The sequence below is a fragment of the Pelobates fuscus genome, chromosome 13, assembly GCF_036172605.1.
Source record: "Pelobates fuscus isolate aPelFus1 chromosome 13, aPelFus1.pri, whole genome shotgun sequence".
In the NCBI taxonomy this organism is placed as follows: domain Eukaryota; kingdom Metazoa; phylum Chordata; class Amphibia; order Anura; family Pelobatidae; genus Pelobates; species Pelobates fuscus.
Window position 1 is genome coordinate 16,254,270 of NC_086329.1, and position 26,013 is coordinate 16,280,282.

Sequence of the window (26,013 nt, forward strand, 5' to 3'; positions counted from 1 at the left end):
GGAGGGGGGGAGAACACTATTGCAGGGGGAGAACACTATGGAGGGGAGGGGGGAACACTATGGGAGTGGGGGAGAACCCTATGGGAGGAGGGGGGGGACACTATGGGATGAGGGGGAGAACACTATGGGAGGAGGGGAGGGGAGAACACTTTGGGAGGAGGGGAGGGGGGAACACTATGGGATGAGGGGAGGGGGGAACACTATGGGATGAGGGGGAGAACACTATGGGAGGAGGGGAGGGGGGAACACTAAGGGATGAGGGGGAGAACACTATGGGAGGAGGGGAGGGGGAACACTATGGGAGGAGGGGAGTGGAGGGGGAACACTATGGGATGAGAACACCATTGGACAAAGGGAGGAGGGGGTTAAAGAACACTTGGACAAGGGGATGGGGGTTAAAGAACACTATGGGACAGGGGAGGAGAGGTTAAAAATCACTATGGGATAGGGGAGGGGGGTTAAAGATCATTATGGGACAGGAGAGGGGAGTGGGTGGTAAGGAACACTATGGGACAGGGGAGAAAAAAACACTATGGGATAGTTTTTTCAAAATATTTATTTTTTCTGGGTTTCCTCCTCTAAAAACTAGGTGCGTCTTATGGTGTGGTGCGTCTTATGGAGCGAAAAATACGCTGAGTAATTTAGGTGACTATAGTGTTCCTTTAAATAACATAACTCATTTCCTCATACAGTTTTGTGGATATGCAACATATTGTAATGTGAATATAAACCCACAGGACAATACTGAATATATACAGAATATTCTGGCACTGTATAAATACATATATAATGAAGCTATATTTATATGCAGCAATTTTAATGTGGATATGTCACAAATATTACTCTCAAATTATATAAAACACAATATAGACATGTAACAAATAATAATAATGCCAACTGGCTGCATATTTAAAGAACCACGCCAAGCACCAAAACCACTACAGTACGCTGGAGTGTTTATGTTATCACCTGTATTCTAAGTAATTCACTCAGGAATGGTTTCATTTGTTACTTGGGGTCTCCTCTATACTGTGCCGCTGTTACATACTCAGTTTGCTGCTATCCTGTACATATTAAAATGTCACTTCATTAGTTAATACTATTATCGAGTTAGCTCACATTGGTCAAAAAGTTTACTTACCTCCTCTGTAGTTCCATATTCGGAGCTCCCATTTTGTCCAATGATCACGAGGCATACTCATGCATGCTCTGGCGTCTACGGAGAAATATCGAATTTGTGTATTCCCCCTCCATGCATTCTCTAGTCGTGCTGTAGATGAGCATGGACGACATAGCAGGAGTTAACGTATTTGCCCACTGTGCCCAAAGTACGTGAATTAAAATTGGATTTTAGAAAACGAACACAACCAAAACCTTAGTTTACAGTCTGGTTGTGCTACCTTTGACAGTGTCAGTGCCTATTTAAGACAGTTAGTTTTGGTCCACTCTTTCTGCCCCATGATATGACAGTTGTAGTACAATGAACAAAAACCCGTGATAGGCCAGGAGAGCACCAATATAGGACAAGCACGGTAGTGCTGTAAAAAGTCATGTCATCACGATTGTCTCAGACATTTTTTTAGTTTTGTGGGACCTTATTGCATCAGTTACAATATATGAGGATTTACATGAACATTAAATGTGCAAATATTCTCTCTTTTTTTGCAGCAAGCTTTTTAGAATGCTAACAGGAGTTTGGACTGTCCTTTTAAGGCTGCAAAGCATCCTGGTAATTGTTTGACAGTTGGACTTTTTGATTTTGGCCACCCAGTTGCTTTGGAAAATCACAGGCAGGCAGGACAACACTGATACATAATTTCTAATTTACTTTCAAAAGACCATTAGAAATGTGTGTGTTTTCCAAAAGAACCCTTAGCATCATTGCTCTATTAAAAAGTACCCCATGCACCAACTAGTTTCTAACCACAAATAGATCTTAAAGCATGCGTGAAATTCCTAAATACCCCAATAAAGTATTATGCTTCTAAATTTACTTTCTAAGTAATGAGGTTCCATTAAAAAACAGAAAAAAAAACATATCACTCTTATAATATAAAATATAAGTTTTATTAAGGCTGCAGAGTAGGTCTGGAATAAACGTGCACATCATACAAGAGAAGTATCCTTCAGGGGTGCAATTTTAAATCGAGACCATAGTTGTTGCTTTAATTCATTTCAAATTAAGACGTTTCTTGTTCTGAGTCATGTGTGCCTGGATCAGATTAACCATATAAGTCTTCTTCATCTGAAGACAAGGGGTAGATATCTAGTTAAACCAAATAAACCATAACAAGAGATAAGTACACAAAATATACCTAGAACACATACCACATACAGTCTGTAAGCAATCATGGGTGAGGAGGTGAGAAGAGAAAAAATGTTTACTTACATTTAATTTGCTGTTCGTTGTGGATTCATCATATTGTAGTTATAAGATTTACCAGATCGAACAAAAAATGGCTCTGCGGCATTGTAAGTCACGACCTTTTAAAAGTAAAAAGTTACAGGAATAAAAATATGTATAAGAGCTACCCTTCACCCTCCCACCAATGGGTTTTATTTTCCATAATTCATTGCCAAAAGTCGAAGGGTAGAGTATAGGAGATGTAGGCCAGCAACAGCTTGCAAGGTCTATTGCTACCCACCATTTAGCAGGACATTCTGAGCAGTGGATCACCATAATTATGCAATCTTGGAGGTGATTGTCCAAGATCCTACTTGATACAGGTCCGATGTGAACTCAATTCAGTGGCTTAGACTGAGGCAGGTGAATTACCTCGATATTACATAATATACCCCAAGCAACACACATTACTGCAAAGGAAACTATGATTTGCAGACACCACTTACTGGTAATATTCTGTCTTGTACTAGATTAACTTTATGGAAAGCGTGGTTAATCTAGCAGGACTTAATGAAGTGTTCTTAACTTATCAGGTAGTAGCTGAATAATAATAATAAAATACATTTAGCATCACTACATATTTAATCATTTATAACTAAAGGTGAATGGTAAATTTTCTTAAATTTACACCACTGAATAAAACATTGGAAACTTTCGATAACTTTCATCAACTGGTTTTCACGAGATGCTCCATTTATTTAAACACTAAACTTATAGAAAATGACATAAGAATCTAGTTCATACATGGCAAAGTCAGGGCAAACATTAAAGAAGAGCCCCCAGGGGCTGGGGGAAATTAAACACATGGAGGGACTGGAGGGAAATGAGACACATGGAGGGGCTAGGGGGGATGGGACACATGGAGGGGCTGGGGGGAATGAGACACACTGGAGGCGCTGGAGGGAGTGAGACACCCTGGAGGGGCTTACGGAGTGAGACACATGCATGGAGGGGAGGAAATGAAACACATTGAGGGGCTGTGGAGGAATGAAACACATGGATGGGCTGGGGGGAAATGAGACACATGGAGGGGCTAGGGGGGATGGGACACATGGATAGGCTGGAGGGAATGAGACACATGGAAGGTCTGGGGGGAATGAGACACATGGAAGGGCTGGGGGAGACAGAGACAAGGTGCTGGGGGAGACACACAAAATAGGCTGTGGAGAGAAAGAGACACACAGAGAGACTGGGGGACAAAAAGACACAGAGGGGCTGGAATGGAGCAAAAATACAAACAGGGACATGCGGAAGAGACAACCAGAAGGGCTGGGGACGCAAACAGACACAGAGAGGCTTTGGAAGAGGCAAAAATGACAGACATGGGATTGGAGGGAGACACCCATAGTGCAAGGGGAGAACAAAGAGACACAGAGGGGCTGTGGGAAGAAAGAGACAAGGAGCTGGGGGATAAAGAGACATAGAGAGGATGATAAAGTAAAGAAAGATACACAAATGGGGCAGAGGGACGAAAGAGACATAGAGGGGGTTGGGAAGGGGAGAACGAGACAAAGAGGTATGGTCTGTCCTGTCTATTTGGGTCATGTATTTAATGGTGAGTGCACTCTGTTTTTGTAAGGACATGCATTGATACAGGGGATAATCCAAAACGTTTGTACTTTATGTCCTTGTAAATAAATCTTTATGGTGTGCACAATTGCAATTGATTGCACTGCCCTCATCTTTTTTTATTTGTGGAGAAAAAAAGACACAGGGGGTCTTGGGGGGGGGAGAAAGAGTACACAACGGGGCTGGGGAAGAAAGAGTACACAACGGGGCTGGGGAAGAAAGAGACACACAAAGGGGCTGGGTAGAAAGAAAGAAACAAAGAGACTGGAGAGCAGTAAGAGACCCATAAAGGGGCCGGAGGGCAGTAAGAGAGACACAAAGGGGCCAGAGGGCAGTAAGAGAGACACAAAGGGGCTGGAGGGGAGTAAAAGACACAAAAAGGGGCTGGAGGGAAGTGAGAGACACAAGGGTGGGGTGTAAGAGACACACAAAGGGGAAAATGGGGGGCTACAATATACTAAAGGGGAATATAAGACAAAAGGAAGATACAATACACTATAGACATTCAAAAGAGACAACAAGAAACAAAAGGGGGTAATAAATTCAAAAAGGGAATTAAGGGACACACAGGTGGAGATGCATTTTTTGGGGGGTGGGATGTGGCAAAATGCATCTTCGTCTGTGTAGCCAAATCTAAGCAAACTGATGTCACCTATCTCAACAAACAAATATGGGGATTCGGTTACACCATATGGCCATATTGTTTTAAACCCACCACTAGTTCACAGTATCCCAATATCGATGGGTCCTGCACTAATTCCAACATTGGCAAACAAATCAAATAGTGCTCGTGCTAAATATGCTGAAGTGTACTTAAATAATCTGTTGATATTGGGGGTACTGTGAAGTATTTTCTCTGAAAGTTTACTTTGCGGGCTAGTAACACCTCTAGTGACAGTCACTCAGACGGCCACTAGAGGTGCTTCCTGGGGCAGTGCTGCACAGTGTGACTGACATTCAGTGTCTCCACCCTCTGCATGCAGGCACTGAACATTCCTCATAGAGGAATGATTTATAATTAAATGGTTACTCCAAACACCAAGACCACTTCTGCATTTGATTGGACCTCCAAAAGGGAACCTGTGGCATGGCATGACAACAGAAATTACATGGAAAGGCTCTGGGAGATTGGACCAGCGCTGGATTTAAGATAAGTTATAAAGGGACAATCTAGAACCCTAAATCACTTTAGCTTTAAGTGCTTTATGCGTGACGAGTGTGTCTTTTTTGGCACTTTTATAAATTACCCATGTCTTGGCTGGAGGTCAGTTGACAAAGCTCTGTGATATTGAAAGCATAAATTAGAATTGTTGGAAATCCAAAGTGGATTCAATCAGGTTATCTACTAAAATGAGATTTGTCGAGAATTAAAAGTGAATTTCAATTTTCAAATATAAGACCAAATTTAGCAAAGTCAAACAATTTTCTATGTCGTCTATGCTGTAAGTTTAACTACTTCGTTCTTACTTTATTGACTGAAATGGGTTATTTACTAAACTGTTAATTGCTGAGATATCAAAGTAAATTTCAAAGATTAGTCTGAAATAGGTGAACTAGAAACATGACTTTTTGGCTACTTTGGCCCCCAAAAAATGGTTTGGAAGAATTGTCCATATTAACGACTATTTTAGGCTAGTTTTGTATTTTAGATTTACATGTGCCCAATTCAGAGTTTACTGAACAAACAGCATGTCAGTGTCATATATACCCAATATTAAAGTGCTGACGAATGATTAATAAAAATCACCTACTTGGATCTACAAAGTATGTTTAACTTAAAAAGATGTGATCGAATCAAATATAGTACCATGACATACAAATGTAACACGCAGAATCAATGTGGCATGCAGCTCTGTGCTAGTTTTCCATATAAATCAGCAAAACATACATACTCATACCTGCCAAGTGTCCCAGGTTTGTCAGACAGTCCTGAATTCCTGGGATCGTTCTTTAGGTTTGTTCACTGATATTCCACGTCATAGGAAAACAATGAAATGTTGCCACAGTGTAAGCACATCATTGGATTTGCTTGCAAACTGAGCTGAGGATATTCAGTTCATCCAAGATTGCTTCCTAAGTGCTGTGCACTGTGGCTACATTGAATGGCGCATGGTCTTAACCCAGGGCTTGACAAATTTGTTTGGAATATAGGAGCCAGCTAAAAAAGTTAGGAGCCAGTCATTTTCAACGAGAAAGTGCAATTCTAAAAAGGGACACTACAGCTTGATGTCAGGGCCGGATTAACATAGGGGCTGATGGAGCTGCAGCTCCAGGCCCAGGCCCAGGCCCATGGAATAGGCCCATTGATTTAAAAAAAAAAAAAAAAAAAAAATTTTTTTTTTTTTTACACACTACTCTTAGGGTTGCCAGGTATTTCTCATGTATTTCTTATGGTTGCCAGGTATTTCTCAGAAGTATTTCCCAGGTATTTGAGGCTGCCTAGCCGGTGCCGGTATTGCAGTTATACCGGCAATACAAATGTCTGTCTCAGTATAAACAGAGTTTATTCTGCAATACCAGCGCCGGCCAGTAGGGGTCGGTGTTTGTGTGGAGAGAGGCAGGGATAAGAAGTTACAGCATCTCCCTCCCTGCCTCTCTCTGTCTACTCACTGATCCGCAGGGGAGCAGCTCTGCACAGAGAGTCCAGACAGCAGTTTCAAGCCTGCAAGACATGGGGACAGTGAGAGACTTGGGGACGCTGAGACATATGGACACTGGGAGACATAGGGACACTGGGGACACATGGTGACCCTGAGACACTAGGGACACTGGGGAACATGGGGACCCTGAGACACCATGTCTCCCAGTGGCCCCTAGTCTCTCAGTGTCCCCATGTCTCCCAACCAGTGTCCCTAGTGTCTCAGTGTCCCCATGTCTCCCAGTGTCCCTGGTGTCTCCCAGTGTCCCTGGTGTCTCAGTGCCCCCTAGTCTCTCAGAATCTCCTAGTATCCCAGTGTCCCCATGTCTCACAATGCCCCCAAGTGTCTCAGTGTCCCCTAGTATAAAATAAAAAAATATCAGGCACTCACTGTGATAGATTTAAGCAGGTTTATTGGACACTGCAATGTTTTGACCTGTACCCAGGTCTTTATCGAGTCTCCAGTGTCCCCTATATATCACAGTGTCCCCTATGTATCACAGTGTCTCAGTGCCCCATTTCTCCCAGCAGGGCCGGACTGGGAAAAAAATTAGGCCCGGGCATTTTTCAATCAGAACGACCCTCTAAGGGGCGGGGCCAGAGAGAGTGTGTTTTGTCATCACTAATTACAAGCACGCCCCCTCTCAAAGTGTTGCCAAGAGCTCTGGCATTAGAAAAAGGCCCTGAATTTGTTCTGCGCAGCGCAAGCAAATTTAATAACATGCTTGCGCTGTGTTTGCTTTTAAATTGTCTCTGGTGTCTCCACAAGTGGGATACCAGAGGACAAAAGGGCCAGGAAAGTGTATGGTGCATGTGTTTAGAGCCTGCTTGAGGGATTGCGTGTGTTTACCGTGTGGTGTGGTATTGTGTAAATAGGTCAATTTAATTTGTGTTTGTGGTGTAATATGTGTGGCTAGAGGCTGTAGAGAGTGTGTGTATAGAGGGTATAGTGTTATAGGGGATGTAGCGAGTGTGTGTATACGGGCTGTAGTGTGTTTGTATAGGTGACGTAGTGTGTGTAGGGGTTGTAGAGAGGGTGTGTTTAGATAATGTTGTATGTGTTTGCTGACAAGGAATGCAGTGTGTGTGTGTGTGTAGGAGTTCTAGTGTGTAAAGGACCCAGAGTGTGTATAGGAGATTGTGTGTGTGTGTATAGAGGATTAAGAGTGCATATAGGGTAAGGGATCTAGCGTGTATCTGGAGCGTAATGTGTGTAGTGGTGCAGTGTGAGGGGTGCTGTAGTGTGTGTGTATATATATATATATATATATATAGACGTATTGTATGTGTGAGGGGCGCAGTGTGTGTGTATGTAAGAGGGGTGCTGTGTGTGAGGGTGTTTTTATCTGCCGTCACATTCTAGGTTTCTAATTTTCTTTGTTAACTCACTGAGGGTTATATTATATATATATATATATATATATATATATATATATATATATATATATATATCTGTAAGAAAAAATCAGCACTCCCAGGATTTATACGAAAAAAAAGAAATTTGGTCTTTATTCCAGAAATCGACGTTTCAGTTCCACTAGGGAACTTTCATCAGGACAGAATACAGATACACATACAAACAATCTGGTTTAAATAAGACTAGCAATCATGTTAACTCACGGTTCAGATGTGTTAGGGATCAATCAACCTATCCGCCGAGCGTCCGGGCGGGTGCAGGATGCTTCCGTGTTTCTAATCGCGCGCTCAGCTTACTTCCTGGTTCCCCGCGTCCTCCATTGCTATGGAGACGTCGGGCGCATGCGCGTTTACTCCTGGACTCATTTCTACATCAGCCCTTCGCTCGGCGGTAGGATTTAAGCGAAATCAAATTAGAAACATCACGGAAAACTGCTACCTCCATATAAAGAAAAGCAATATAAATAGAACAAATAATTAATAGTTACAAAATGAAAAGTATGTGATAGACTATTAGTAGTCATACAATGTGAATAAATTCTTGCAATGTAAAGACATCACTTTATCCTTAGTGAAACTCAAGTATTGTGAAATATTTAGGTATTCTCAGCAATTAATATAATCAAAGGAAGGTGATCTACTACCACTAATAGGGGAGTCACTATAGAATGTGATGTAGTGTGTGACATTAGATACTTACTATATCCATCTAAATGTGCTATACTTTATAATCTAGTGTGATGTAGTCAATATATTAAAATGTGAAAAGTGCTAATGCATCCTCAAATAAAGTGCTACTGCATACTCTTAAAAAGTGTTAAACTGTGTACAAACTGACTATTCATTGTGTTCTAATATAGCATTGCTAATTACTCCTATGTGTAAGCTAAATCTATACGTCCGTGATGCCTACCCCATATATAAAGGAGAGACTCGTTATGGATAGATTCTCCTCAACTGCCTTCTCTACATGCCCTTTGCCCATTCTTTGGGGAGCAAGAGTAGGAGAGAATCCCAATCTCTCCCACATATTAACCAGAGCCCACAGATTGCTATAGAGATGAATTTGATGTAAACCATATAATGAAAATTAAAAAAAATTTTGGGAAATAATCCAAAAGAATTAAGTTAAAAAATATTTTCCTTTTAACGGTAGCCTAGTTGTTCAACGTTTATTTTGTCATATAGTGACCCTAGTGATCTAGTGAACCCCACTATTCCTTAATCCAACCCGTTACTTTCCATATCGTGCCACTATTTTGGCCTCATTGGTAAGTAATCTATCATAAAAAGGGGATATAAGAAAGTTTCTCATTAAGGCCATTTGGAGCCATAGTCCCCAATTTCTGAATCCACCATGTCTCTTTCTGTAATAGTTGTTCCTGTCTGTTGCCGCCTCGTCTTGAGATTGGAAGGTGGTCAATCGCGATGCACTTCAAAGAAGATAATGGATGATTTTTTTCCAAAAAGTGTCTAGCAAGTGAGAATGCTGTCATTCTAGGCTCACCAGAAGGAATTAGTCTTAATATCAAACTAAATGAAGAAGTACTAAAATATAAAAATCAACTGGTTAAATTTAAACGCCAGAAGATGGAAAGAGTCAGAATGGACTATGGTGAAAATCGAGTATATAAATGGCTAATGGGGGAACAAAGACACAGACCCAAACGCTTCCGCAGGAAGATTATAAAACCAGATGTTACTACGATAGATGTAACCTCAGGGGAGTCAGCCTCTGACAATGAAGGAGCCTCTGCACGGAAATCAGTCACTTTTTTAGGGGACAGCGATCAAATGGACACACTGTCCCCCCCACGCAAAGTGACAAGAAGCAGCCGCAGAAACGCAAGAGACACATCACAAGAAGGGGCCAGAGGGGACATCCCCACTGGTCTCAGGGACAAACCACCTCTCAGGAACTAATTCCAGTGTTTAACTTATCAAATAGGCCCCTATCTGCTGAGGAGGTACTACTTTTAAACAAAGGCCTTTCTTTCATTCCGACGTTACTGCCCAATAAATTCCAGTGGGATATAGAACTCTTTAAATTTGGGAGAAGTCTCAGATTAAAGGACTATTTCCACAAATCACAAGGAGATGGAAATATGTACAAGGAGGAGCCCACGAAACATAAATTTAAAGTCTCTAGCAAATTTGATCCCCCCAGTTGCCACCCGACGATTAAGACCTTCCTGATGTCTGTAAAAACTGAAACAGAAGGAATCATGTCAAAGCATCAAATACAACATCCAAATGTCTCGAGGAAACAGAAACAGATCATTCAAGAACTTTCAGAAGATCCCACCATAACGATCCGCCCTGCGGACAAGGGTGGGGGCATAGTCATACAGAATTATGAAGACTACGCATCAGAAATCTATAAACAACTGGGAGATGAAAGTACCTACCAAATTCTCCAAGGTGACCCAACTAAGGAGATTATTAAGAGAATTGATGATGTTTTAACATTTGGACTAACATCGGGATTTATTGATTTACAATTGTTCCAATTTTTGCATAAGGATAGCCCCCGCACCCCTATAATCTACACGCTCCCGAAGATCCACAAGAATTTGGAGAAACCCCCAGGACGGCCGATAGTCTCAGCAGTGGGAGGTCTACTCGAACCTATCGCTAAGTATCTGGATTTTTTATTCAAATTACCAGTTACTAGAATCCCCACTTGCATTAAAGACTCGGCCAGTTTGATTGAGGAATTGAAAAAAATCGGAAAGGTGGAAGGGACAATAACATTAATGACCCTAGATGTTTCCAGCTTATATACTGTAATACTCCACGAAGGGGGTATAGAGGCAATGAGGGAGCTATTAACTGAGACAAAACACTATTGTGGTCCACCCGTTGAGTATACCTTAGAGTTGTTATCACTGGCATTAAAGAACAACTACTTCAGGTTTGAGACAAAGTGGTACTTGCAGAGGGCTGGGACATCCATGGGGGCAGCTATGGCCCCCATGTATGCCAATGCCTATATGTACCAGTTCGAAAGGGAGTATATTCTCAGCAAACATCATGACAAAATAATTAAATATTTCCGATATATCGACGATATTTTAATTCTGTGGAAAGGGGGCACTCAACAAGCAATGGAATTCATTGAAGATTTAAATGAATCGCCTACCCCAATAAGAGTGACTTCAAATATCAGTAACCATACCATTCAATTTCTGGATTTAGAAATATCCCATGATCAAGGAAATATAGAATATCAACTTTATACAAAACCCACAGATCGGAACACCTTACTTCACTACGAGAGTGCACATCCCAACCATGTGAAGAGTTCTTTGCCCCTCTCGCAGTTTTTGAGAGTCATAAGAAATAACTCCAGAGAACTACAATGTGAGAAACAACTACAGGAGATGTACAACAAATTCTCACAAAGAGGCTATCCTAAGAAGGTGTTGGACAGCGCTCTAATGAAAGCGAAAGATCGGAGAGGAGAGACGGAAAAGAAACTACAGGAGAAGAACTATAGGATCCCTTTTCCAATGACCTACAATACAGCAACAACAAAATTTTGCCAGACAGTTGTGAAGAACTGGCACATTCTGGAAAATGATAGGAGCCTCCCAAAGAGTATACATAACAGACCAATGTTCTCGTACAAAAACAACAAGAATTTAAGGGATCTACTGGTCCATACAGACCCAATTAAAAGTTATACATCTACAACACGAAGTGTGGCAAGCCTTGGATGTGTAAGATGCCTAGGCTGTGTGACCTGTGGACATCTTATAGCATGCAAAAGTTTTAATCATCCTAATACAGGTCAGGTGTATAAAATACAACATAGGATTGGTTGCCGTACAGATCATGTGATCTATAAATTATCATGTCCCTGCGGATTAAATTACGTCGGGAAGACGGAAACTGCCTTGTGCGAAAGAATAAGGGGGCACAGGTCTAGCATCAGATTGGCCTATAGGGACAACAAATCTGATAAACCGGTTGCTAGACACTTTTTGGAAAAAAATCATCCATTATCTTCTTTGAAGTGCATCGCGATTGACCACCTTCCAATCTCAAGACGAGGCGGCAACAGACAGGAACAACTATTACAGAAAGAGACATGGTGGATTCAGAAATTGGGGACTATGGCTCCAAATGGCCTTAATGAGAAACTTTCTTATATCCCCTTTTTATGATAGATTACTTACCAATGAGGCCAAAATAGTGGCACGATATGGAAAGTAACGGGTTGGATTAAGGAATAGTGGGGTTCACTAGATCACTAGGGTCACTATATGACAAAATAAACGTTGAACAACTAGGCTACCGTTAAAAGGAAAATATTTTTTAACTTAATTCTTTTGGATTATTTCCCAAATTTTTTTTTAATTTTCATTATATGGTTTACATCAAATTCATCTCTATAGCAATCTGTGGGCTCTGGTTAATATGTGGGAGAGATTGGGATTCTCTCCTACTCTTGCTCCCCAAAGAATGGGCAAAGGGCATGTAGAGAAGGCAGTTGAGGAGAATCTATCCATAACGAGTCTCTCCTTTATATATGGGGTAGGCATCACGGACGTATAGATTTAGCTTACACATAGGAGTAATTAGCAATGCTATATTAGAACACAATGAATAGTCAGTTTGTACACAGTTTAACACTTTTTAAGAGTATGCAGTAGCACTTTATTTGAGGATGCATTAGCACTTTTCACATTTTAATATATTGACTACATCACACTAGATTATAAAGTATAGCACATTTAGATGGATATAGTAAGTATCTAATGTCACACACTACATCACATTCTATAGTGACTCCCCTATTAGTGGTAGTAGATCACCTTCCTTTGATTATATTAATTGCTGAGAATACCTAAATATTTCACAATACTTGAGTTTCACTAAGGATAAAGTGATGTCTTTACATTGCAAGAATTTATTCACATTGTATGACTACTAATAGTCTATCACATACTTTTCATTTTGTAACTATTAATTATTTGTTCTATTTATATTGCTTTTCTTTATATGGAGGTAGCAGTTTTCCGTGATGTTTCTAATTTGATTTCGCTTAAATCCTACCGCCGAGCGAAGGGCTGATGTAGAAATGAGTCCAGGAGTAAACGCGCATGCGCCCGACGTCTCCATAGCAATGGAGGACGCGGGGAACCAGGAAGTAAGCTGAGCGCGCGATTAGAAACACGGAAGCATCCTGCACCCGCCCGGACGCTCGGCGGATAGGTTGATTGATCCCTAACACATCTGAACCGTGAGTTAACATGATTGCTAGTCTTATTTAAACCAGATTGTTTGTATGTGTATCTGTATTCTGTCCTGATGAAAGTTCCCTAGTGGAACTGAAACGTCGATTTCTGGAATAAAGACCAAATTTCTTTTTTTTCGTATAAATCCTGGGAGTGCTGATTTTTTTCTTACAGATATCTATTAGTGCAATCGAGCACCGGGTCTACAAACAAAAGTGAGTTGGAGTGCAAGGTTTTTTCCTTTTTTTTATATATATATATATATATATATATATATATATATGTGTGTGTGTGCTGTGTGTGTGAGCGAGGGTGCTGTGGGCGTCTGGGGGTGCTGTGGGCATCTGGGGGTGCTGTGGGCGCATCTGGGGGTGCTGTGGGCGCGTCTGGGGGTGCTGTGTGCGAGTCTGGGGGTGCTGTGTGCGAGTCTGGGGGTGCTGTGTGCGAGTCTGGGGGTGCTGTGTGCGAGTCTGGGGGTGCTGTGTGCGTCTGGGGGTGCTGTGTGCGCGTCTGGGGGTGCTGTGTGCGCGTCTGGGGGTGCTGTGTGCGTCTGGGGGTGCTGTGTGCGTCTGGGGGTGCTGTGTGCGTCTGGGGGTGCTGTGTGTGTCTTGGTGCTGGGTGTGTCTGAGGGTGCTGGGTGTGTCTGGGGTGCAGTGTGCATCTGGGTGCTGTGTGTGTGTCTGGGGGTGCTGTGTGTGTCTGGGGGTGCTGTGTGTGGTGTGTGTCTGGGTGTGCTGTGTGTGTCTGGGTGCTTTGTTTGTCTGAGGGTGCTTTGTGTGTCTGAGGGTGCTGTGTGTGTCTGGGGGTGCTGTGTGTGTGATTGTATTTTGTATTTCAATTAAAATATATATTTTTGTATTAATAAAAATAATAATAATAATAATAAAAAAAAAGTTATATCCCCCCTCCCTTCTTACCTTTAGCCTGGGAGGGGGGGGAGCCGTTCTGCCATGATGGGAGCCGTTCTGCCATGAGGGGGGGGGGGGCATGCTTCCTTCCCTTGTGGTCCAGTGGTGAGAGTGAACTCTAACCTGCAGGCTAGAGTTCACTCTCGCGAGATCTGAGCGTTGCCGCGGTAACCGCGGCAACTCTCAGACCTCGCGAGAGGACCCGGCGGAGATGCTGGATAGAGCTCCGCCGCTCCTCTCTCCTGCCTCCCTCCCTCTCCTGCCGGTGGCTGCATGTCAGTGCCTGTGGGCCGGTGAGGGAGATCTTTGATCTCCCCACCGGCCCATGGAGGCACACAGCAGGGCCGGCGCTCGGGTAGCGCGCTGGCCCTGCAGGGGCTGGCGGGAAGATCCTGTGATCTCCCCTGCCGGCCTCGGCCCCACGGCCATCGCGGCCCACCGGCCATTTGCCCGGTGTGCCCCATGGGCAGTCCGGGCCTGTCTCTCAGTGTCCTCTCATGTGTCAAAGTCACCTAGTGTCCCCATGTCTCCGTGTCCCCAAGAGTCTCAGTGTCCCTAGGTCTCCCAGTGTTCCCTAGCATCTCAGTGTCTCCATGTCTCCCAGTGTCCCAATGTCTCTCACTGTCCCCTAGTGTCCTAGTGACATGGGGACACTGGGAGACATAGGGACACAGACACTAAGGGACTGGGAGACATGGGGACACAGACATGTCCCCTTTTTGTGTATGTTCATCCCTTTCGGCAGTTCTGGTTATGCGATTTGTGTCAGTGGCCCACCCTTTTACCCCATCCATAGACTTGCTGCTTTACTGGACACTGCTGTTAGGGGGTATGGTATGGGACAGGTTTACTTGAAAGATGAAAGCGTGAGATTAGCATAGGGTATGTGTTTTCTCATAGTTGCATCCTATGAGTTTCCCTCCAGCACCATCTCCATCAGATACATGACGCTTAGGAGGTAGGACTGTTTTAGTGTTGTTGGTCAATAAGATTTTGTAATTACGCCCATCATATTGGTCAGCACCAGGCCCACGGGGCTCTTAATCTGGCCCTGCTTGATGTAGTTGTTCTGGTGTCTATAGCCTGTCCTTGCAGGTGTTTCAGTGTAAACACTGCCTTTTCCGCGAAAAGGCAGAGTTTACATTGCTGCTTAGTAACACCTTTAGTGACAGTCACTCAGATGGCCACTAGAGAGTCCTGGGTCACTGCTGCACCACGTGCAGCACCCAGGTTCAGTGTCTCCAAGAGCTAACCTATGATGATGGCTGAGTATGGTAGAAGGTACAAGTGTAGAGATTGCAGGTATATAAATGCGTACTGTGCCTTTAAGATATAAGAAATGTGTGCTGTGCCTTTAAGAAAACTAACATAATATACGTGGCAGGTCTATTAGCAAGAAAAAATATATAATAACAATAAAAAAACGGAGGGAATAGATGAATAATAGTGGTAAAAAAACAAAGGATGAGTCCAATAAATCACAGAAAAAAACAAAGAGAGAAAGATGAAAAAAATGGAGAGAGAGAGATGAAGAAAAAAATATATAATGATAAATAAAAACACTAAAATACAATAAAATAAAAAATAATAAAAATAGAAATAGAAATAGAAAATAATAAAAATAGAAATAGAGATAAAAAAATAGATATAAATAAATAAAAATAAAAAATAGAAAATAGAAAATAAAATAAAAATAAAAATAATAATAAAAATAAATACAAATAGGTAAATAGTAAAAAATGCAGCCGATGATGTGTGCAGTGCAGATATCTCTATCCCTAATATAAAATAGGGTAGTTGATATCCGCTCCAAATATTATACTTTGTATATTTCAAAGATGCGATTCAAATGTTTAAAAGTATAGTAGCAATACAGTATAAGGAACTGGATGCTAGGGTGGTACGAGAGATATATCACTGGATATAGAAAGCAATGGTACAAACTGGATGTAAATAACATAAACCAGTTTATTAGTAAAAAGATAAAAATATATAAAAATATAAATCAGGAACAGTTCATACAGTGGTTACCAGTCTAATGAGGCTCAGAAAAGTGCAGAGGCCCTTGGATTTGGCTGGGATTGATGTGGATTGACTTCGGCCGATGAGCTTTGGAAATCCTGCTGCCGGTGAGGACGGCGGGCTTCTCTGTGTGCGTCCCGATAAGGATCTCTCTCCAGGGGACGTGCTCTGTAAACGGCTCCACTCAGCAAATGCGCCAAAGGTCCTGTGCGAATGCGGTTCTCTGCTGGTAAACGCTCAGTATGCTGGTACTCAGTCATGATGAATTACTGAATTACTGAGTACCAGCATACTGAGCGTTTACCAGCAGAGAACCGCATTCGCACAGGACCTTTGGCGCATTTGCTGAGTGGAGCCGTTTACAGAGCACGTCCCCTGGAGAGAGATCCTTATCGGGACGCACACAGAGAGGCCCGCCGTCCTCACCGGCAGCAGGATTTCCAAAGCTCATCGGCCGAAGTCAATCCACATCAATCCCAGCCAAATCCAAGGGTCTCTGCACTTTTCTGAGCCTCATTAGACTGGTAACCACTGTATGAACTGTTCCTGATTTATATTTTTTATATATTTTTATCTTTTTACTAATAAACTGGTTTATGTTATTTACATCCAGTTTGTACCATTGCTTTCTATATCCAGTGATATATCTCTCGTACCACCCTAGCATCCAGTTCCTTATACTGTATTGCTACTATACTTTTAAACATTTGAATCGCATCTTTGAAATATACAAAGTATAATATTTGGAGCGGATATCAACTACCCTATTTTATATTAGGGATAGAGATATCTGCACTGCACACATCATCGGCTGCATTTTTTACTATTTACCTATTTGTATTTATTTTTATTATTATTTTTATTTTTATTTTTATTTTATTTTCTATTTTCTATTTTTTTTTTTATTTATTTATATCTATTTTTTATCTCTATTTCTATTTTTATTATTTTCTATTTCTATTTCTATTTTTATTATTTTTTATTTTATTGTATTTTAGTGTTTTTATTTATCATTATATATTTTTTTCTTCATCTCTCTCTCTCCATTTTTTTCATCTTTCTCTCTTTGTTTTTTCTGTGATTTATTGGACTCATCCTTTGTTTTTTTACCACTATTATTCATCTATTCCCTCCGTTTTTTTATTGTTATTATATATTTTTTCTTGCTAATAGACCTGCCACGCATATTATGTTAGTTTTCTTAAAGGCACAGCACACATTTCTTATATCTTAAAGGCACAGTACGCATTTATATACCTGCAATCTCTACACTTGTACCTTCTACCATACTCAGCCATCATCATAGGTTAGCTCCTGGTTTCTGCATACTATAGCAGAGTGTTTCATTTATTTATGTATAGGTTTTAGTGAATCCCTATTTTCCAGTTTTTGAGCGACCTATTGCTAGTCGGACTCCCTCTCCCCTGGGCATTACATTAGGTATACCAGTACTGTTTATTCAGTGTCTCCAAGCTCTGCATGGAGGCGCTGAATGTTCCTCATAGAGATTGATTAATGTAATGCATCTCTATAAGGAGATGCAGATTGGTACATTTGCTGCGCATGCACAAAATCCTCCCAAAGCTTTCCTAAGGGAAAGCATTGCCTTACCTGAGATCATAAAGATTGATCATCTCAGCCATGAGGAAACTGGCACGGCGTTGAAAAATGGGAAGAAAAACAGTAAAAAAACCTTCCTCATGTGATCGGAGGGGACAGGTACCTAAACGCGCACGCACACACTGACAGGCTCTCACGCACACACACTCTGACAGGCTCACATACACACTCATGCTGACAACAGGCTTGCACACACACACTTTGACAGGCTTTCATGCACAAATTCTGACAGGCACTCACACACACACATACAGACAGTAACAGGCTCTCTCACACACACTCTGACAGGCTCGCTGACTCTGACAGCACACACACACACACACACTCTGACGGCACACACACACTGACAGGCTCTCTCACAAACACACACACTGACAGGCTCACACACACACACTGACAGGCTCACACACACAAACACACACACTGACAGGCTCACACACACACACTGACAGGCTCACACACACAAACACACACACTGACAGGCTCACACACACACACTGACAGGCTCACACACACACACTGACAGGCTCACACACACACACTGACAGGCTCTCTCACAAACACACACACACACACACACTCTGACAGGCTCACACACACATTCTGAGAGGCTCTCTCACAAACACACACACACTCTTTACAGACTCATACAGGCTTACACACACACACACACACACACACACAGTTTTGTTTTAATTGAAACCCATTCAGCCTCCCTACCTTTGGGAGAGCTGAGTGGGTCTTTCCTGGGGTCCAGTGGGGCTGCTCTCTTCCTGTGTGCGAAGGAGCAGTACTCTGCCTGTAGCTCCTCTCTGCTCCCTCGCACTCTGTAATGATACCAGGGCCGGAATGACGTCATATCCTGGCTCCCGACATCATTAGACTGCGCAAGGGAGCAGAAAGCAGCTGCAAACTGAGTACTGCTCCCTCGCGCGTTGCCCATAATTCTCCCGCAGGCTGGCGACTGCCTCCATGTACCCGCGGGCGGCCTCCTCCATGTACCTGGGGGCGGGCGGCTGCCTCCATGTACCAGGGGGCAGTCGGCCAATTTTCCCCATGATGGCCGCCATCAAAGCTCCCTCCCACACTAACTAGAAAGCTGTCAAATCACACTAGGGCGAAATTTCTAGTCATCGTGGCAATCTGGCGCCTGGGATTTGTTGAGCCCTGTCTTAACCATTCTATTTTTAGGTGAAGCTACCACACTCTTTTCCATATAATGAATATATGTGGGCTCCCTCTGCTGATTAACTGCCTAAAAATTATGGAATCACATATATATATATTAGTTCTTTGTTGTTTTTTAAAGGGACACTCTAAGCACTAAAATAAGTTTAGCTTTATGAAGCAGTTTTGGTGTTCAGACCATGCTGCTTCAGTCTCATTTCTCTAATTTGGGGTTAAATCACTTTTACTTCTGTACATGCAGCCCTAGCCACACCTCCTCTGGCTGTGATGGACACAGACAAACATGGTTTAATTTCAATAAAATCTTCCAGCACAGTGTGTTTACTTTAGAAGTTCTTATCTCTTGCACTGTTAATTTAACTTTAATCACACACAGAAGGTTGTTGCAGGGCCTAGCAGGCTATTAACAGAGCAGAAGATAAGAAATTCTAGACTAATTATAATAATGGAAGCTAAGAAATTTAGACTCTTTTTCAGGGAGGTGGTGCGAGCCTCAGCCAAGGGAGGTGTGGATATAGTTGCATAAGCCAAGGGAGGTGTGGATATAGTTGCATAAGCAAAGTGATTTAACTCCTAAATGGCACAGAATTGAGCAGTAAAATTGCAGAGTTATGGTCTACACACCAAAACCACTCAATTGAAATAAGTTGTTTTGGTGATTAGAGTGTCACTTTTAGAATTCAATTGTTTTCAAGTAAAAAAGACCAAAGAAACAAGTGCAGTGCTCAAAGTGATGACAGCATCAATTAAGATATGTCTGCTAGACACATGTCAAAGGTCTCACCACCCCCATACCATCCAATGCTGGGCTTCACGTACAAACCCCTCCAACAAACTCTAATATGACATTTGAAGCTGAAGAGTCAGTAATTCTAACTACACCTATCAAGTGTATTATTCTGCGCACATAATTTAAAAATCTTTATCACTGTATATTTAATTAATAGCATTATGAATTTTCACTACAAAAGATAGGTTTTCAAAGAGATTAGCTAGTATTAAGTCCTATGAGAAATACATAAAAATGAATCTGAAAAGTCACAGGAGAGATTTTTTTTTAATTGGAGATGTTACCCCACTGACTTATTACAGATCCCAATTCTGAATTCTATCACGAAGGAGTCAAGACCACGAGAAAAATGAACCAATTTACAGAAGTCTTGCTTCTTTCTGTCTTGTAATAACAATCTTTGGGGAATTTAATGAACATTTTAAACGTATGAAGAATAGCATTTATAAGTGCAATTTATATTCGACAAATAAAAAAATTGGATGATGGCGATGCTTAGAAAGAATTTAAATTGTTGTTAGTATGTGACAATACAGAATACCTGTGTGAATTTTTTAACAAGCAAAAAAAATGGAATATCATTCCATCCACAACCCTCTGCTTATTTTTTTTTTTTTAATTATTATTATTTTTGCAAAGATCTCAGTTTGACAGATTTTGCCAGAAATTACAAATATTTGACTAAAGTGGAAGATTGTAGTGACTCATGGGATCTCCCACATGAAATGAAAATGTATATGAAGGTTAACGATAAAAGGAAATGTCAGGAATTTCACATGTGTTCTGTAGCGATAACACATGGCAGTGCTGAACGAGGTAGTGGAACATTTCGGAAGCCAAGGGAAAATAGTAAAAAAATATAAAAATATATATTTAAAAAATGTAGTAAATATGATTAACCCCTCACTATCAGAAAAAAAAAGGTTTCAATTATCACAGTGGCAAATACTGAAATTTGACATGTAGAGGCATCCACTTGCACTGCACACCAGAGTTAAAGGGAACCTCCAGGATCATCAGCAATGTCATTGAAATTAAGTTGTTTTGGTGCCAGGAAGCCTATGGTGCTGGCTTACATTTAGGGGTTAAACCATTCATGGATGGTTAAACACCAAAGGCTTCTCTTTGGTAACGGTTTGCTATGCCCCTGTCCTAATGCCTCTCTGAGATTCTTCAAATAGTAAGCCTCGGACTTCCTTGGCTTCCGATGATTGGCTGAGAGTGACAGCTGACAATCTAAGCCAACCAATAGCTCCCCATTCACAATAAGGCTTGAGAAACGTACATATTTTTCTCAAGCCGTTTTTTTGAAAGAAGTGCTACCAATTGGCTTAAATCATCAGTTGATGCTCTTAGATAATCAGCCGCACTCTTGTCCAACTCTTTCCAAAGTTTCCAGTTTGAAGAAGCTGAGAGAAGCAGAAGTGGCAGAGCTAAACGGTGCTGGAGAGGATTCTTTGGGGTAAAACCATTCGTGAATGGTTTAATCCCTAAAGGTAAGCCGGCAACAGGCACCTCCTTTCCAATTAAGTTGTTATGGTACAGGAGTGTTCCTTTACGCCTTAAGAAGTATCTTTTTAGAGTGCAGCTGTCAATTTAAATATCATCGAACAAATTTCTAAAATAGTGGCTTAATAATATTGCATATACATGAAATGTTACAGAAATTCCCTGGATGCTTTTCCTGCATGTCGCGGCATCATACAAGACTGATAAGTTATAATAGCTTATGTTTAAAGGAACACTCAAGTCACCATAACCACTATGGCACACTGTAGTGCTTATGGTACCAGGCATGACTTGTATAAAATCAAACTAATTTAGATCAGTTAGATAACTTATCCGGGTACCCCGGTAAGTATTCTCCTACAGGAGAAGTTAGGTGTCTCTATAGAAAAAAGCACAGCCAACCCACCACCGCGCTCACTTACCTACACTCTTAGTCAATGAAAACAGTCCTACAATCCTCCTCCGTGGCAAGATCAGGTGCAGGCTATATGGCTGTGGGTGCTCAGCAAGACCCAGGTAAGTTGTCCAACTGTAGAAAAACATTTAACTACTTACTGTGATACAGCACCAGGCCACGGCTTCTGGCACCATAACCACTACAAAAGCCTGTTTTGGTTATGTTGTTTGGAATGTTCCTTTAACCCCTTAAGGACACATGACACGTGTGACATGTCATGATTCCCTTTTATTCCAGAAGTTTGGTCCTTAAGGGGTTAATGTGTTTTATACCCAAAATGAAGAATATATATATTTCTTTCCAGATAGTTATTTTTTTTTAACTACTCTACACCGGACCCCACTTTAAGATTCTTTTTTAAGTGCACACATCAAAATGAAACTTTAACCCATTAGACCCAGAGGAATAATACATAATTATTAAATGCTTTATTATTATGGGCAGATGAGGGTTAAACATACTTTTAGAACTGAAAGGCTCGGTATGATGCACATAGACTTTCATCGAAAGCACCCAGTGCAGTTCAGGGTCATTTTGGGGGATATCAATGCGATATTGTCATGCCATCATTTTTAGAAGACTAACGAATAACATTTAGAATGACAGCTGTACTCTAAAAGGATAAAACCCAACACTTATAAGTTCTAAATCATTTCATGAGGACTTAGAGCAGATTTCATCTTAGTGTGTGGCAGAGAGTGTTGATCCCTCTGCATGCTATCTTTGGAAGCTACATTTAATAGAATACAGCTGATACTGAAATGTTATCTCACAGATGAAAGACACATTACTGAAACATTGAAAATCATATTGGATTGGGAGCATTTGGCCTGGGTCCTCAAATTTTACAAATTTCAGCCTAATAAGTTCTCACCGGGGCGTAATGGACTGCAGAAAAGATGAAAGTAAAGGGTGCCAAGCAAGCACTCAAGCAGGGCGATTTATAGCTAATACTAGTATTTAAGCAGCTTAAATATCTTTTCATGACTCCTATTGATCTACGGGATCCCTCGCTAGAGGAATAAGGGGAGACAAATATGTCATGCTACTTCACACTAAAAATGCAGTTGATCTTTCTATTCCCTCCCTGTGTATATATAGGTTACATTTTGCTTGTCATTAGAAAGCTATATAAAGCAAACTTTAGCCTGCAAGGCCCAACTTATGTTCCTCTTTACTCTAGCACTGCTCATTCCCCCATAGACAACCAAATAGCTCCACTGGACCTCTGTTCAACCCATCTGTCTAGAGCAGGGGTTCACAATTAATTTTTCCTGTGGAACCCTTTGACATAGTGTATCAACATCCTGGAACCCTTCCCCAACCCCCCCAAAAATAGCACCGATTTTTGTATGTGCCAGATTGTGTCAAGGTTTGTATATCTGTGCTTGTATGTGCCAGTGTGTGTATAAGTGTGTGTGTATATCTGGCACACAGATACACACACTGACACACAGATACACACACCTTGACACACTGTGTGTGTGTGTGTGTGTGTGTATGTATGTATGTATCTGTGTGTCAAGGTGTGTGTATCTGCGTTTGTATGTGTCTGTGTATCATGGTGTGTGTATCTGTGTTTGTATGTGCCAGTGTGTATGAATCTGACACACAGATACACACACACACTGGCAGATAGTGGCACACAGGTACACACACTGACACAGATGCACACACCTTGATACACAGTGTGTATCTGTGTGTGTGTGTGTGTGTGTATGTATCTGTGTGTATCTGTGTTTGCATCTGACGGTGTGTGTTAAGGTGTGTATATCTGTGTTTGTATGCATCAGTGTGTGTATCTCTGTGTCAGTGTGTATCTGTGTGTGTGTGTGTCTGTGTGTGTATATGTATCTGACACACAGATACACACACACACACACATAGTGGCACACACATAGTGGCACACAGATACACTCTGACAAACACCTTGACACACAGATACACACACACAGATACACACTGACACACACATCTTGACTCACAAATACACACACTCAGATACACATAGTGACATATACACACACTTGCACCCACAGATACACATTGGCACATACACACACTGACACACTCAGATACACACACACAAACAAACACAGGCACATACAAACACACTGATACACACTGGTACATACACAAACCTTGACACACAGATACACACACTGATACACTCAGACACACATACACTCTCACTGACAAACACACATACTATTTGACAGACACACATACACTCTCACTACAAACACACATACTCTTTGACAGACAAACATACACTCTCATTGACAAACACACATACTCTTTTACAGACACACATACAAACACATATACACTCTCACTGACAAGATCAGATACATTCTCACTGACAAACACATACACTCTCACTGACAAGCACACATATTTATTACTTATTTATTACTGCTATTTATAAAGCGCACACAGATTCCGCAGCATTGACATACACTCTTTGACAGACACACATGCAATTTTCTTTCTTTTTTTTAATTTTACTCCACTCAGCTCCCCTACCTTTAGGAGTGCTGGCATGGTGTCCCTGGGGTCCAGTGGGGCTGCAGAGCGGCTGGCGTGCAGAGCGGCAAGGGAGCAGTGATTTCCCTGCTCAGCTCCCTCGCGCGCCTCTTAGTGATGGCGTAGCCAGACTGACATCATATTTCGGCTCCAGCATCAATGCTGTGCGCGCAAGGGAGCTGAGCAGGGAGATCACTGCTCACTGCTCCCTTGCCGCCCGCGGCCATTTTATTTTTTTTACTTTTGGTGGAACCCCAATTAGGAAACGCTGGTCTAGAGTAGAAACAAATTAAAATGTAGTCCTGTTCCTTCGTCCACCTTACCATGAAAGAGTTCATATGGTAAAAATATATATTGGTTGCATTCTTCCAATGGGTAGAGTAGAGCTATAGACATTCTACAGGACTTCTCTGCAGACTGCAATATCAGCCTTGAATAACTTTTAGTATATATGTATGCACTATGCCCACATATGGACTATATATTTATCATCCTGATGATTTATTTAGTTTTATCATTTATATTTATCTGTTTTTTGTTATACCCAAGGGCTTGCCAACATATTTTTGACTAATTGCAAGTACGCTATAACCCCAGGTTGAAGATCCCGGAAGATGTCTATAAAAACACAAGCAGGAAGATAAACATTGAGTGCAACATATAACAAAATCTATCTAATACAATTTTGTTCTCATTTAGCTTTATGCAACTTAAATTAGAAAAAAGGAATCCATCAGAATTGCAGATGACTTGTCACTTATCGTGTGACAATAATGGCAGCATCGACTATTAACTGCCATAGTCACAGCGGCAGCTCATTTGACATTCGTATGACAGATGGAGCCACCTCGAACAACTGCCAAATTCACAGTAGAAGATCACCGACGGTCATGTGACAAATGAAGGAACATTCGCAAACCGCTAACCTAGCAGCAACAGGTTATTTTTGTTTAATATTTGCATTTCCAATATGGTTCCAATAATGTGAACTGGTGTTCAACAAGTACTGAAATTTATAAATAATAGTGAAGTGCTTTATAAAAAATAAAACATAATTTGCTTACCCTTATCGCATACAGGTTAAGTGGGGGACCTTGTTGGTCATTTTTTGTTGGTTAATTATTGAACACGCTTTCTCGTTTTAAGGATCATTTTGTTTTAGTTCCAAAAAAAAAAAAAAGTTCACCCCTCCCGAGCCCCTGGCCCCACCGCTGAGCGGTGGGTGGGGGCCCTAAATCAGAATAAGGGGGGGACCTAATGTCCTCCCCCTGGCCCCCACCCCTGAGCGGTGGGTGGGGGCCCTAAATACAAATAAGGGGGGGAACCTAATGTCCTCCCACCGGCCCCCACCACTGAGCGGCGGGTGAGGGCCCTACAGTAAAATAAGGGGGGGACCTAAGGTCCTCACCCTTGGCCCCCACCCCTGAGCGGCGGGTGGGGGGCCCTAAATACTAATAAGGGGGGGGACCTAATGTCCTCCCCCTGGCCCCCACCCCTGAGTGGCGGCTGGGGGCCCTAAATACTAATAAGGGGCGGGACCTAATGTCCTCCCCCGTGCCCCCCACCCCTCAGCAGCGGGTGGGGGCCCTAAATTGTAATAAGGGGGGGACCTAGTGTCCTCCCCCCTGGCCCCCACCCCTGAGCGGCGGGTGGGGGCCCTAAAAAAATTTTGTCATCCCCCCAGGTGACTAGGGGTCTCCAAACCCCTAGTCACTCCCTCCCC